This window comes from Cervus canadensis, chromosome 3 (assembly GCF_019320065.1).
Source record: "Cervus canadensis isolate Bull #8, Minnesota chromosome 3, ASM1932006v1, whole genome shotgun sequence".
NCBI classification, from domain to species: domain Eukaryota; kingdom Metazoa; phylum Chordata; class Mammalia; order Artiodactyla; family Cervidae; genus Cervus; species Cervus canadensis.
The window spans coordinates 75863393-75877131 of NC_057388.1; the positions used below are offsets into that span (position 1 = coordinate 75863393).

The window sequence follows — 13739 nt, forward strand, 5'->3', positions numbered from 1 at the left end:
TCATAGGGTTGCAAAGAGTCAGACACAACTGAAGCACACATCCAGAAAACAAGGCAGACTTGACCTCAGGGTTAAGAGTCAAGGCAGTTACTAGGACAGGGGTATTCTATCAGAGCCCGACCAGCAGAAAGGTGGCTTGATGCTGAATCATTTGGCTACTCCCCTTCATGGATCACAGCCTTATTGTGATGAAGGGACTTGCATAATTCAATGAAGTTATGAGCCATGCCTTGCAGGGTCATCCAAGACAGACAGGTCAGATCATTGTGAAGAGTTCTGACAAAACCTGGTCCACTGGAGGAGGAAATTGCAAGTATTCTTGCCATGTAAACCCTATGAACACTATAAAAAGGCAGAAAGATATGACACCAGAAGATGAGTCCCCTGGGTTGGAAGGTGTCCAATATGCTACCGGGGAACAGCAAAAGGCAATTACTTATAGTTCCAGAAAGAATGAAACAGCTGGACCAAAGTGGAAATAGCACTCAATTGTGGAAGTGTCTGTGGTGAAAGTAAGGTTCAGTGCTGTAAAGAACAGTATTGCATAGGACCCTGGAATGTTAGGTCCACAAATCAAGGTAAATTGGACATAGTCAAGCAGAAGATGGCAAAATTGAACATTGACAACTTAGGAATCAGTGAACTAAAATGGACAGGAATGGGCTACTTTAATTCAGATGACAGTTATATCTACTACTGTGGTCAAGAATTACTTAGAAGAAATGGAGTAGCCCTCATAGTCAACAGAAGAGTCTGAAATGCAGTACTCAGGTACAGTCTCAAAAACAACAGAATGATCTCAGTTTGTTTCCAAGGCAAACCATTCAGCATCACAGTAATCCAAGTTTATGCCCCAACCACTGATGCCAAAGAAGCTGAAGTTGACTGGTTCTATGAAGACCTACAACACCTTCTAGAACTAACACCAAAATTTAACAAAAAAAAAAAGATACCTTTTTCATCATAGGGGATTGGAATGCAAAAGAAGGGAGTCAAGAGACATCCTGAATCATATGGAAGTTTGACTTTGGAGTACAAAATGAAGCAGGGTAAAAGCTAACAGTTTTGTCAAGGGAACACACTGGTCATAGCAAACACCCTTTCCCAACAATCCAAGAAATGACTCTACACATGGATATCACCAGATGGTCAAAACCAAAATCAGACTGATTATGTTCTTTACAACCAAAGATGGAAAAGCTCTATACAGTCAGCAAAAACAAGAGCTGGAGCTGACCATGACTCAGGTCATCAGCTCCTTACTGCAAAATTCAGGTTTAAATTTAAGGAAATAGGGAAAACCATTAAGCTATTCAGGTATGAGCTAGATCAAACCTATTATGACTATACAGTGAAAGAGACAAATAGATTCAAGGGATTAGATCTGCTAGACAGAGTGTTTGAAAAACTACGGACAGAAGTTTGTAACATTGTACAAGAGGCAGTGACCAAAACCATCCCAAAGAAAAAGGAATGCAAGAAGACAAAATCGTTTTCTGAGGAGGCTTCACAAATAGCTGAAGGACAAAGAAAAGTGAAAGGCAAGGGAGAAAGGGAAAGATATACTCATCTGAAAGTAGAGTTCCAGGGAATAGCAAAGAGAGATAAGCCTTCTTGAATGAACAATATGGAAAAAACAGAATGAGAAAGACTAGAGATCTCTTCAAGAAAAGTAGAGCTATCAAGGGAACATTTCATGCAAGGATGGGCATGATAAAGGACAGGAATGGAAAGGATCCAGCAGAAGCAGAAGAGATAAAGAAGAGGTGGCAAGAAAACACAAAAGAAATATACCAAAAGGTCTCAATGACCCAGATAACAACAATGGTGTGGTTAACTAACTGCATTCTGGAGGGTAAAGTCAAGTGGGCCTTAGGAAGCTTCACTACAAACAACGCTAGTGAAGGTGACAGAATTCCAGCTGAGCTATTTCAAATCCTAAAAGATGATGCTATAAAAGCACTGCATTCAATAAGCCAGCAAATTTTAGAAAACACCAGTGGCTACAGGACTGGAAAAGGTCAGTTTTCCAATCTCAAAGAAGAGCAATGCCAAAGAATGTTCAAACTACCAGGTAATTACATTCATTTCACATGCTAGCAAGATTATGCTCAAAATCCTTCAAGCTTGGCTTCAGCAGTACTTGAATCAAAAACTTCCAGATGTGCAAGTTGAGTTTAGAAAGGCAGAAGAACCAGAAATCAAATTGCCAATATTCATTGGATCATGGAGAAAGCAAGAGAATTCCAGAGAAACATCTAATTTGGCTTCATTGACTACACTAAAGCCTTTGACTCTGTGGATCACAACAAGTGTGGAAAATTCTTAAAGAGATAGAATGCCAGACTACCTCACCTGTCTCCTGAGAAACCTGTATGCAGGTCAAGAAGCAACAGTTAGAACCTTACATGGAACAACGGACTGCTTCAAAATTGGGAAAGGAGGAAGACAAGTCTGTATATTGTCACCCTGCTTACTTAACTTATAGGCAGAGTACAGCATGCGAAACACTGGGCTGGATGAATCACAAACTGGAATCAAGATTGCCAGGAGAAATATCAACAACCTCAGATATGCAGATGATACTACTCTAATGGCAGAAAGTGAAGAGGAACTAAAGAGAATCTTAATCAGAGTGAAAGAGAAGAGTGAGTGAAAAAAACCGGCTTTAAACTTAAAATTAGAAAAACCTGACATCACAGCATCCACTCACATCATTTCATGGCAAATAGAAGGGGGAAACGTGGAAGCAGTGACAAGTTTTATTTTCCTGGGCTCCAAAATCACTGCAGATGGTGACTGCAGGCATGAATATAACTGACACTTGCTCCTTGGCAGGAAAGCTATGACAAACCTACACAGTGTATTAAAATTCAGAGATATCACTTTGATGACAAAGGACCATACAGTCAAAGCTATCATTTTTCCAGTACATATATAGATGTGAGAGTTGGACCATATAGAAGACTGAGTGCTGAAGAATTGATGCTTTCAAGTTGTGGTGCTGAAAAAGACTTTTGAGAGTCCCTTGGAGAGCATGGAGATCAAACCAGTCAATCCTAAAGGAAATGAACTCTGAATATTCATTGGAAGGACTAAATGCTAAAGCTGAATCTCTAACACTTTGGCCACCTGACATGAAGAGCCAACTCACTTGAAAAGGTACTGATGCTAGGAAAGATTGAAGTCAGGAGGAGAAGGGAACAACAGAGGATGAGATGGCTAGATAGTATCACCAACTCAATGGACTTGAATTTGAATGAACTCTGAGAGATAGTAAAGTACAGAGGAGCCTGGCGTGCTACAGTCCCTGGAGTTGCAAAGAGTCAGACACAACTGAGTGACTGAACAAAAACAACCACACTTGGCTACTAAAACAGAGCTACTTAAATCCTTGGCACAGAGAGGCTGTTGTTTTTTTCCCCCTGGGTGGGCAGGAAAACAAAAGCTGCCAGAGATCAAGTGCCCCCCAGTTGTAGGTAGAAGATGTGATGAGGGCATGGAACTAGATTCTAGAACACAAAATTTGAATTACTGGAGGAAACATATTGTGTCACACACAAATGAAAATGCTATGAAGTTGTTTTTGCAAGTTAGGTCTTTACCAGTTGGAGGCAACCTGTGTATACTGCATCAAAGAACCCCCAAATTCAGTTTATTATTGCTATTACTGCATCTTATTGAGACGCATATGGGTAAACTACATACGGAGTACCTGCACCGTCTACCAAAAGCAGAGCTTCCCTTGTGCTATTCTGTACATGGATCTAAAGGGCAGATGCTTTGAACTGTGGTGCTGGAGTAGACTCTTGAGAGTCCCTTGGACTGCAAGGAGATCAAACTAATCAATCCTAAAAGAAAACAATCATGACTATTCATTATAAGGACTGATGCTGAAGCTGCAGCTCTGATACTCTGGCCACCTGATGCGAAGAGCCAACTCATTAGAAAAGACCCTGATGCTGGGAAAGATTGAGGTCAAGGAGGAGAAAGGGATGACAGAGGACAAGATGGTTGGATGGAATCACCGACTCAATGGACATGAGTTTGAGCAAGCTCCAGGAGATGGTGAAGGACAGGGAAGCTTGACGTGCTGCAGTCCATGGGATCGCAAAGAATCAGACATGACTAGGCAACTGAACAACAACAGCAAAAAGGGCAGAAGTATTGCAGTGGCCCAGTGAACTTATGGACCACAATTTCACAGTAATATCCTAAAGAGTAGTAGTTGTAATAGTTCTATAGCATTTTGAGCTTTGGTTTAAAGCAAGATTTGCATACCCCTATCTTTATTATAATCTTTCCACAGAGCAAAAAAGCATGAAATAAATAAACTAATAAACATGTATTTTGGGACCTACCTAGTGGACCAGTGGTTAAGAATCCACCTTCCAATGCAGGGGATTCAGGTTCAATCCCTGGTTGGGGAACCAAGATCCCATATACTGAGAGGCAACCAAGCCTGAGTGCCACAACTAGAGAAGCCCACACATTGCAATAAGCCCTTGTGCTACACACTACAACTAGAGAAGCTTCACGCTGCACCTGGAGAGAAGCCCCCAAGCCCTGGAACTAGAGAAAACCCTGCAATGCAACAAAGACCCAACAAAGCTAAAAAAAAAAGTTTTCTCACTTTGAAAACTCAGGGAGAGAGGACAAATTTCCTTAGTTTTATCCATTTTCAGTGAGCTTATTGGTCGCTTTATGGAATAAGCCATCAAGAAGACAACCTCCTGGGTGACTTTTTAAGGTGAGAACTATAACCCTTCTGTGACTAAATATTCTGGCTTCCAGTGTTTTCTTTGGGAATGGTTGCCACTTTGGGAATGATGCTTTTTAAATGACCATGTCAAACCTCCTCATTAAGGGTGAAGCCAATGCCAGAAGGAGATCCTTTCTAGGAATGCCTTGCCTTTCTTTTGGAATCACCAGCTTTGCAGCCGAGAGCTGGCCAGAGAAAATTCTTGCCAGTGTTAGAACTGCGCTATAATTTCATTCTCAGCACCCGCCCAGCACAGCCTCCTCCTTTGTGGGGGTGGGGGCTAAATGCCAACTCGAGGTGCTAAATCTCAGTTCTACTGAGGACAGGAACAAAAATACCACGCTAAATTTCACTTGAAACAATTATCTGCACACTGAATCATTCTTCTCTTCTCGTATCTCTGTTGCCCTCCTGACTACCTCTTTGTAATAATACTGCAGTGCTACTCACAAAAGACAAAAGTGAGTGTTCTTAGCTAAATATAACCTAACTGATAGTGTTAAAATTAATTAACGCTGAATTTTAATCATGTAGCAAACGTGAAGTGTCAAACGTGAAAGGGTAGCTGGTAAAGGTCAAGGGACAGATGTCAAAGTTTTGCAAAGCAGAAGCTAGCAGCTGACTGAAGTTTTGCATGAAAGCAGCTTAAGGACTGTACTCCCTTTAGTTCTTCCCCCACTGCTGCCTATTGAGACATTCCCAAGATGAAAATTTCTTATCAAGTTGGATTAATTCCTTTGCATTGAAAATTGTAAGATTTAAAGCAGAAATACACATTCTTCTTGTGTTTGCAAAGCAAGGTAATACCATTGCTACTTTGCTGGAGTGTTTGTACAATTATGAAGTAAATGGGCTACGCCAAGCCCCCATCTTCAGAAAGAATTGACTTATTCCCCTGCTTGGTGGCCACCTCCCCATAAAATGTGAAATCAGAGGTCCAGCAAATTCCATAGGCTTTCTTTGTGAATCAGGTCAGATAATCTCAGAACAACTGAGGCTGTGGCAGTGCTGTCCCTGGAAACCCTGCCTGATGACTAGGAATGTTAGGAAACTCTCCAGCCTTGTTTGTGAGGTGAGTCCTGCTCTGTTCAATAACATATTCGAGAACCTCAGGATCCAGGCAGTCTGTCTAGATTTTAACAGAACTCTCTCCTGCTGCACTTTAGACCTAGGTTCCAGTCTAACTTCACCAGAAATGCAGGAACTGCCACTTGCTACCATTTGTATAACATTTCTCTTGTGATCCTTACTAAATATCTCCTTTTCCTTCTATCATCCAAGTGCAACACTCTGATCTCTATTACCTTAACCAAGAAACTCAAATGTAAAGTGTTTTCTTTTCTGACCACTAACAATGTAATGGGGGCCTCAGCCTTAGGGAACTTCAACTGCCATTTTCCTTGAAGGAAATTTCATGCCTGGAACCTCAGTCTGGCCACTCAGGATATTCTTTGTTGCATAATGAGTTATTTTAAACTAAGGTGAAGGACCTTCCCGAGAATTCTGATGTTGTACTTTGTCCTTCCTTTAACTTATTTTATCTTCCTTCAATCCTTCATGGTTTTGTAGCTCTTCAAAATTGAGTTTCTTCTTGAAATTTCAAAAGCCTCTTCTTGATAAGAATAGAATTGTAGACAGTGCACCAATCTCTCTAGCAAAGTATCAGGCCTATTTAAAATAAGGTCTCTCATTCTTCCTCAAGAGTTTTACAGATTGACAGCCTAATGATAGAGTCAAATGGTGATGTATTAATGATGGGGGGAAAGAGTAAATGTATACCTTAAAGCCATGTGGGAAATAAAAGTTTAAGTGAGAAAGTCTTTTTATAAAGCCCTATGGTAGGAATGGCAGAAAAAAGTCTGTAATATAGTACTAGCAAGGAAAAAGTATGTAGGGGAAAAAAAACAAAAACACAAAAATCAATACCCACTATATAAGCAGTGTGGAGAAGGGAATGGCAACTCACTCCAGTATTCTTGACTGGAGAATGCCAGGAAAAGAGGAGCCTAGAAGGCTATAGTCCATGGAATCACAAGAGTTGGACAAGAACGAGTGACCCTGACACACACACACATAAAAGCAGTGAAAATCTCTAGGAAAAGCAAGGGATCTGAGTCAAGAGTAGAATTAGCAAGCCATATACAAAATAAAAGAGAGAGAGAGGGGATTGGCATTAAGTGATGAACACGAAGTTCAGCTCAGTCACTCAGTCATGTCCGACTCTTTGCAACCCCATGGACTGCAGCACAGCAGGCCTCCCTGTCCCTCACCAACTCCCGGAGTTTACTCAAACTTATGTCCATTGAGTCAGTGATGCCATCCAACTATCTCATCCTCTGTCATCTCCTTCTCTTCCCACCTTCAATCTTTCCCAGCATCGGGTCTTTTCAAATGAGTCAGTTCTTCACATCAGGTGGCTAAAGTATCGGAGTTTCAGCTTCAGCATCAGTCCTTCCAATGAATATTCAGGACTGATCTCCTTTAGGATGAACTGGTTGGATCTCCTTGCAGTCCAAGGGACTCTCAAGAGTTTTCTCCAACACCATAGTTCAGAAGCATCAAATGATGGACACGAAGGATATGTGTAAAAGACCTTATCAAAAATCAATGTAATACCATCAATGACATTAACAAAGATGCACAAGAGAGAAACAATCTATCCATTCATGAAAGAGCTGAGAGTAAAAGGATTAATGAACTGGCATTCAAAGTGCCTATATTTAGAAGGTAGGCAAAAAGAGACCTGAGCCAATTTTTTACAACACAGTTTCCATTCCATAATGAAGGAGTAATATCCAATGAGCAAAAGTAAGTAACTGTGTATACCTTGGAAGGAAAGGAAAAGATGTAGGTCAAGGAGGTCAGTAAAAGTCACAGAACAAAGATGATATTGAAATAAAGCATAAGGTTAATTACAACGATACATATAATAACAGCAGCTTTTGCTCAACAAAACTCAAGGGTCAGACATTGTGTCAGGAACTAAAGAGTTACTTCCATTTAATCCTCTTAGTGAGAGCATTAATTAACTAGATAAGAATTGCTATTGCCTGCATTTCTACTAATAATATGATGAAAGCCTAAAGTGATTAAATAAAATGCTCCCAAGATTTTGTAAATTAATAAGTAGCTGACCTTGGATTATAATTTAGGTATGTCTGACCCTAAACTCTTAACCAGTTGGAGACTTACTAAAAGAAAAAGTAGAAAAGCATCATTTGATTTAACATTAGAATAACTACTTGATGTGGTCAATTCTGTAAAATAAATTAGTCCGTTTATTGGGGGGGGGGGGGGATCAGCCAAATGGATTGCCTGACACCATGCAGCCCAATTAATGAATACACTGAACTGCTCCCTTCTAGGAAGCCAAGGATATTCTGGCTCCCACAGAAACAAAGGTTGTGGAAAGAGGAAGCATTCTGGTCTGGGCTGAGATTTTGAGGGGGATCACTAACCAAACTGATCACATGGACCACAGCCTTGTCTAGCTCAAGGAAAGTATGAGCCATACTAGGTAGGGCCCCCCAAGACAGATGGGTCATGGCGGAGAGTTCTGACAAAAATGTCATCCACTGGAGAAGTAAATGGCAAACCACTTCAGTATTCTTGCCTTGAGAAACCCATGAACAGTGTGAAAAGGCAAAAAGATAGGACACTGAAAGATGAACTCCCTCTGCAGGTTGGTAGGTGCCCAATATGCTACTGGAGGAGAGTGGAGAAATAACTCCATAAAGAGTAAAGAGATGGAACCAAAGCAAAAGCAACACCCAGTTGTGGATGTGATGGGTGATGGAAGTAAAGTCCAATGCTCTAAAGAGCAATATTGCATAGGAACCTGGAATGTTAGATCCATGAATCAAGGCAAATTGGAAGTGATCAAATAGGAGAGACGGCAAGAGTGAACAGCGACATTTTAGGAGTCAGTGAACTAAAATGGACTGGAATGGGTGAATTTAACTCAGATGACCATTATATCTACTACTGCAGGCAAGAATCCCTTAGAAGAAATAGAGTAGCCATAATAGCCAACAAAAGACTCTGAAATGCAGTACTTGGATGCAATCTCAAAAATGACAGAATTATCTCTGCTCATTTCCAAGGCAAACCATTCAATATCACAGTAATTGAAGTCTATGCCCTGACCAGTAATGCTGAAGAAGCTGAAGTTGAACACCCTATGAACACCTACAAGACCTTCTAGAACTAACACCCAAAAAAGATGTCCTTTTCATTATAGGGGACAGGAGTGCAAACGTAGGAAGTCAAGAGCTATCTGGAGTAACGGGCAAATTTGGCCTTGGAGTACAAAACAAAGCTGGTCAAAGGCTAGCAGAGTTTTGCCAAGAGAACACACTGGTCTTAGCATACACCCTTTTCCAAAAACACAAGAGAAGACTCTACATATGGACATCACCAGATGGTCAATACTGAAATCAGATGGATTATATTCTTTGCAGTCAAAGATAGAGAAGTTCTATAAAGTCAGCAAGAACAAGACCAGGAGCTAACTGTGGCTCAGATCATGAACTCCTTATTGCTAAATTCAGACTTAAGTTGAAGAAAGTAGGGAAAACCACTAGATTATTCAGGTATGACCTAAATCAAATCCCTTACGATTATACAGTGGAACTGAGAAATAGATACAAGGGATTAGATCTGACAGACAGAGTGCCTGAAGAACTATGGACAGAGGTTCCAGACATTGTACAGAAGGCAGTGATCAAGAACATCTGCAAAAAAAAAGAAATGCAAAAGACACAATGGTTGTCTGAGGAGGCCTTAAAAATATCTGAGAAAAGAAGAGAAGCTAAAGGAAAAGGAGAAAAGGAAAGATATTCCCGTTTGAATGCAGAGTTCCAAAGAATAGCAAGGAGAGATAAGAAAGCCTTCCTCAGCCATCAGTGCAAAGAAACAGAGGAAAACAATAGAATGGGAAAAACTAGAGATCTCATCAAGAAAATTAGAGATACCAAGGGCCTATTTCATGCAAAGATGGGCACAATAAAGGACAGAAATGGTATGGCCCTAAGGGGCTTCCCTGGTGGCTCAAAAGTTAAAGCATCTGTCTGACTGAATGTGGGAGACCCAGGTTCGATCCCTGGGTCAGGAAGATCCCCTGAAGAAGGAAATGGCAACACTCCAGTATTCTTGCCTGGATAATCCCATGGATGGAGGAACCTGGTGGGCTACAGTGCACGGGGTCACAAAGAGTTGGACACGACTGAGCGACTTCACTTTCACTTTAACAGAAGTAGAAGATATTAAGAAGAGGTGTCAAGAACACACAGAAGAACCATACAAAAAAGATCTTCATGACCCAGATAACCACGATGGTGTGATCACTTACCTAGAGCCAGACATCCTGGAATGTGAAGTCAAGTGTACCTTAAAAAGTATCATTACAAACAAAGTTAGTGGAGGTCATGGAATTCTGGTTGACTATTTCAAATCCTAAAAGATAATGCTGTGAAAGTGCTTCACTCAATATGCCAGCAAATTTGGAAAACTCAGCAGTGGCCACAGGACTGGAAAAGGACAGTTTTCATCCCAATCCCAAAGAGAGACAATGCCAAAGAATGTTCAAACTACCACACAATTGCACTCACCTCACATGCCTAGTAAAGTAATGCTCAAAATTCTCCAAGCCAGGCTTCAACAATACATGAACCATGAACTTCCAGATGTTCAAGCTGGATTTAGAAAAGGCAGAGGAACCAGAGGTCAAATCGCCAACATCTACCAGTTCATGAAAAAAGCCAGAGAGTTCCAGAAAAACATCTACTTCTGCTTTATTGACTATGCTAAAGCCTTTGACTGTGTGGATCACAAAAAACTGTGGAAAATTCTGAAACAGATGTGAATACTAGACCACCTGACCTGCCTCCTGAGAACTCTGTATGCAGGTCAAGAAGCAACAGTTAGAAATGGACATGGAACAACAGACTGGTTCCAAATAGGGAAAGGAGTACATCAAGACTGCATATTGTCAGCCTGCTTATTTAACTTACATGCAGAGTACATCATGTGAAATGCCAGGCTAAATGAAGCACAGGTTGGAATCAAGATTGCTGGGAGAAATATCAATAAACTCAGATGTTCAGATGACACCACCCTTATGGCAGAAAGCAAAGAAGAACTAAAGAGCCTCTTGATGAAAGTGAAAGAAGAGAGTGAAAAAGTTGGCTTAAAACTCAACATTCAGAAAACTAAGATCATGGCACCCAGTTCCATCCCTTCTTGGAAAATTGATGGGGAAACAAAGGAAACAGTCAGAGATTTTTTTTTTTTTTGGAGGGGGGGGTTCCAAAATTACTGCAGATAGTAACTCCACCCATGAAATTAAAAGACGCTTGCTCCTTGGAAGAAAAGCTATGATCAACCTATACAGCATATTAAAAAGCAAAGACACTACTTTACCAACAAAGCCCTGTCTAGTCAAAGCTATGGTTTTTCAAGTAGTCATGTATGGATGTGAGAGTTGGACTATAAAGAAAACTGAGCGCCTAAGAATTGATGCTTTTGAACTGTGGTGTTGGAGAAAACTCTTGAGAGTCCCTTGGACTGCAAGGAGATCCAACCTGTCAATCCTAAAGGAAATCAGTTCTGAATATTCATCAGAAGGACTGATGCTAAAGCTGAAACTTCAGAGTTTGGCCACCTGATGCAAAGAACCGACTCATTGGAAAAGACCCTGATGCTGAGAAAGATTGAAGGCAGGAGGAGAAGGGGATGACAGAGGATGAGATGGTTAGATGGCATCACCACCTCGATGGACATGAGTTTGAGTAGGCTTCGGGAGTTGGTGATGGACAGGGAAGCCTGGCGTGTTAAAGTCCATGGGGTCACAAAGAGTCAGACACGACTAAGCGACTGAAGTGAACTGATCTAGAGGGTGATCTTGGGCAAGGCATGTAAGTACTCTGAAGCTCAGAACCCTCAGGAGTCAAAACAGGACAATGATATCTGTTTCTCAGGAGTTTGTGAGGATTAAGTGAGATAAAAAATGTAAAGCAGTGAGCATGCTGCCTTGGACAGAGTAAGCTCAGAATGAAGTGAAGTGAAGTGAAAATCGCTTATACGTGTCCAACTTTTTGTGACCTCATGGACTATACAGTCCATGGAATTCTACAGGCCAGAATACTGGTAGCCTTTCCCTTCTCCAGGGTATTTTCCCAACCCATGGATTGAAACCAGGTCTCTCACATTGCAGGCAGATTCTTTACCAGCTAAGTCACAAGGGAAGCCCAAGATCAGAATAAATGGCTGTTTTTCATTATTGATAGACGAGGTTCAAACTCTAGTTCCATCAAGGACCAGCTATGTGGCTCTGAGGAACATTTGTTCACACAACAAACAAATGTTAAATGTATTAATGGTAATGATTAATAATAAGTATTAAATGCACACTAATGTGCTGTGAAATAGCTGTGAAAAGAAGAGAAGTGAAAAGCAAAGGAGAAAAGGAAAGATATTCCCATTTGAATGCAAAGTTCCAAAGAATAGCCAGGAGAGATAAGAAAGCCTTCCTCAGTGATCAGTGCAAAGAAATAGAGGAAAACAACAGAATGGGAAAGACTAGAGATCTCTTCAAGAAAATTAGAGATACCAAGGGAACATTTCAGGCAAAGATGGTCTCAGTAAAGGACAGAAATGGTATGGACCTAACAGAAGCAGAAGATATTAAGAAGAGGTGGCAAGAATACACAGAAGAACCATACAAAAAAGATCTTCACGAGCCAGATAATCACAATGGTGTGATCACTCACCTAGAGCTAGACATCCTGGAATGTGAAGTCAAGTGGGCCTTAGAAAGCATCACTAGGAACAAAGCTAGTGGAGGTAATGGAATTCCAGTGGAGCTATTTCAAATCCTGAAAGATGATGCTGTGAAAGTGCTTCACTCAATATGCCAGCAAGTTTGGAAAACTCAGCAGTGGCCATAGGACTGGAAAAGGTCAGTTTTCATTCCAATCCCTAAGAAAGGCAATCCCAAAGAATGCTCAAACTACGACACAATTATACTCATCTCACACGCTAGTAAAGTAATGCTCAAAATTCTCCAAGCCACGCTTCAGCAATACGTGAACAGAGAACTTCCAGATGTTCAAGCTGGTTTTAGAAAAGGCAGAGGAACCAGAGATCAAATTGCCAATATCCACTGGATCATCAAAAAAGCCAGAGAGTTCCAGAAAAACATCTATTTCTGCTTTATTGACTGTGTCAAAGCCTTTGACTGTGTGGATCATAATAAACTGTGGAAATTCTGAAAGAGATGGACATACCAAACCACCTGACCTGCCTCTTGAGAAACCTGTATGCAGGTCAGGAAGCAACAGTTAGAACTGGACATGGAACAACAGACTGGTTCCAAATAGGAAAAGGAGTACATCAAGGCTGTATATTGTCACCCTGCTTTTTTAACTTCTATGCAGAGTACATCATGAGAAACGCTGGGCTGGGAGAAGCACAAGCTGGAATCAAGATTGCCGGGAGAAATGTCAATAACCTCAGATATGCAGGTGACACCACCCTTATGGCAGAGAGTGAAGAGGACTGAATAACCTCTTGATGAAAGTGAAAGAGGAGAGTGAAAAAGTTGGCTTAAAGCTTAACATTCAGAAAAGTATGATCATGGCATCTGGTCCTATCACCTCATGGGAAATAGATGAGGAGACAGTGGAAACAGTGTCAGACTTTATCTTTTTGGGCTCCAAAATCACTGCGGATGGTGATTGCTGCCATGAAATTAAAAGATGCTTACTCCATGGAAGGAAAGTTATGACCAATCTAGATAGCATATTAAAAAGCAGAGACATTACTTTGCCAACAAAGGTCCGTCTAGTGAAGGCTATGGTTTTTCCAGTGGTCATGTAAGGATGTGAGAGTTGAACTGTGAAGAAAGCTGAGTGCCGAAAAATTGATGCTTTTGAACTGTGGTGTTGGAGAAGACTCTTGAGAGTCCCTTGGATTGCAA

At 41.0% G+C, this 13739-nt stretch overlaps 1 protein-coding gene across 2 annotated transcripts in view; it reads right to left on the minus strand.

Annotated features, from left to right (window-relative positions):
- Positions 1 to 13739, minus strand: part of SUGCT (succinyl-CoA:glutarate-CoA transferase) — a 742548-nt gene that overhangs the window by 109650 nt on the left and 619159 nt on the right. The gene's annotated exons all lie outside the window — the stretch shown is intronic.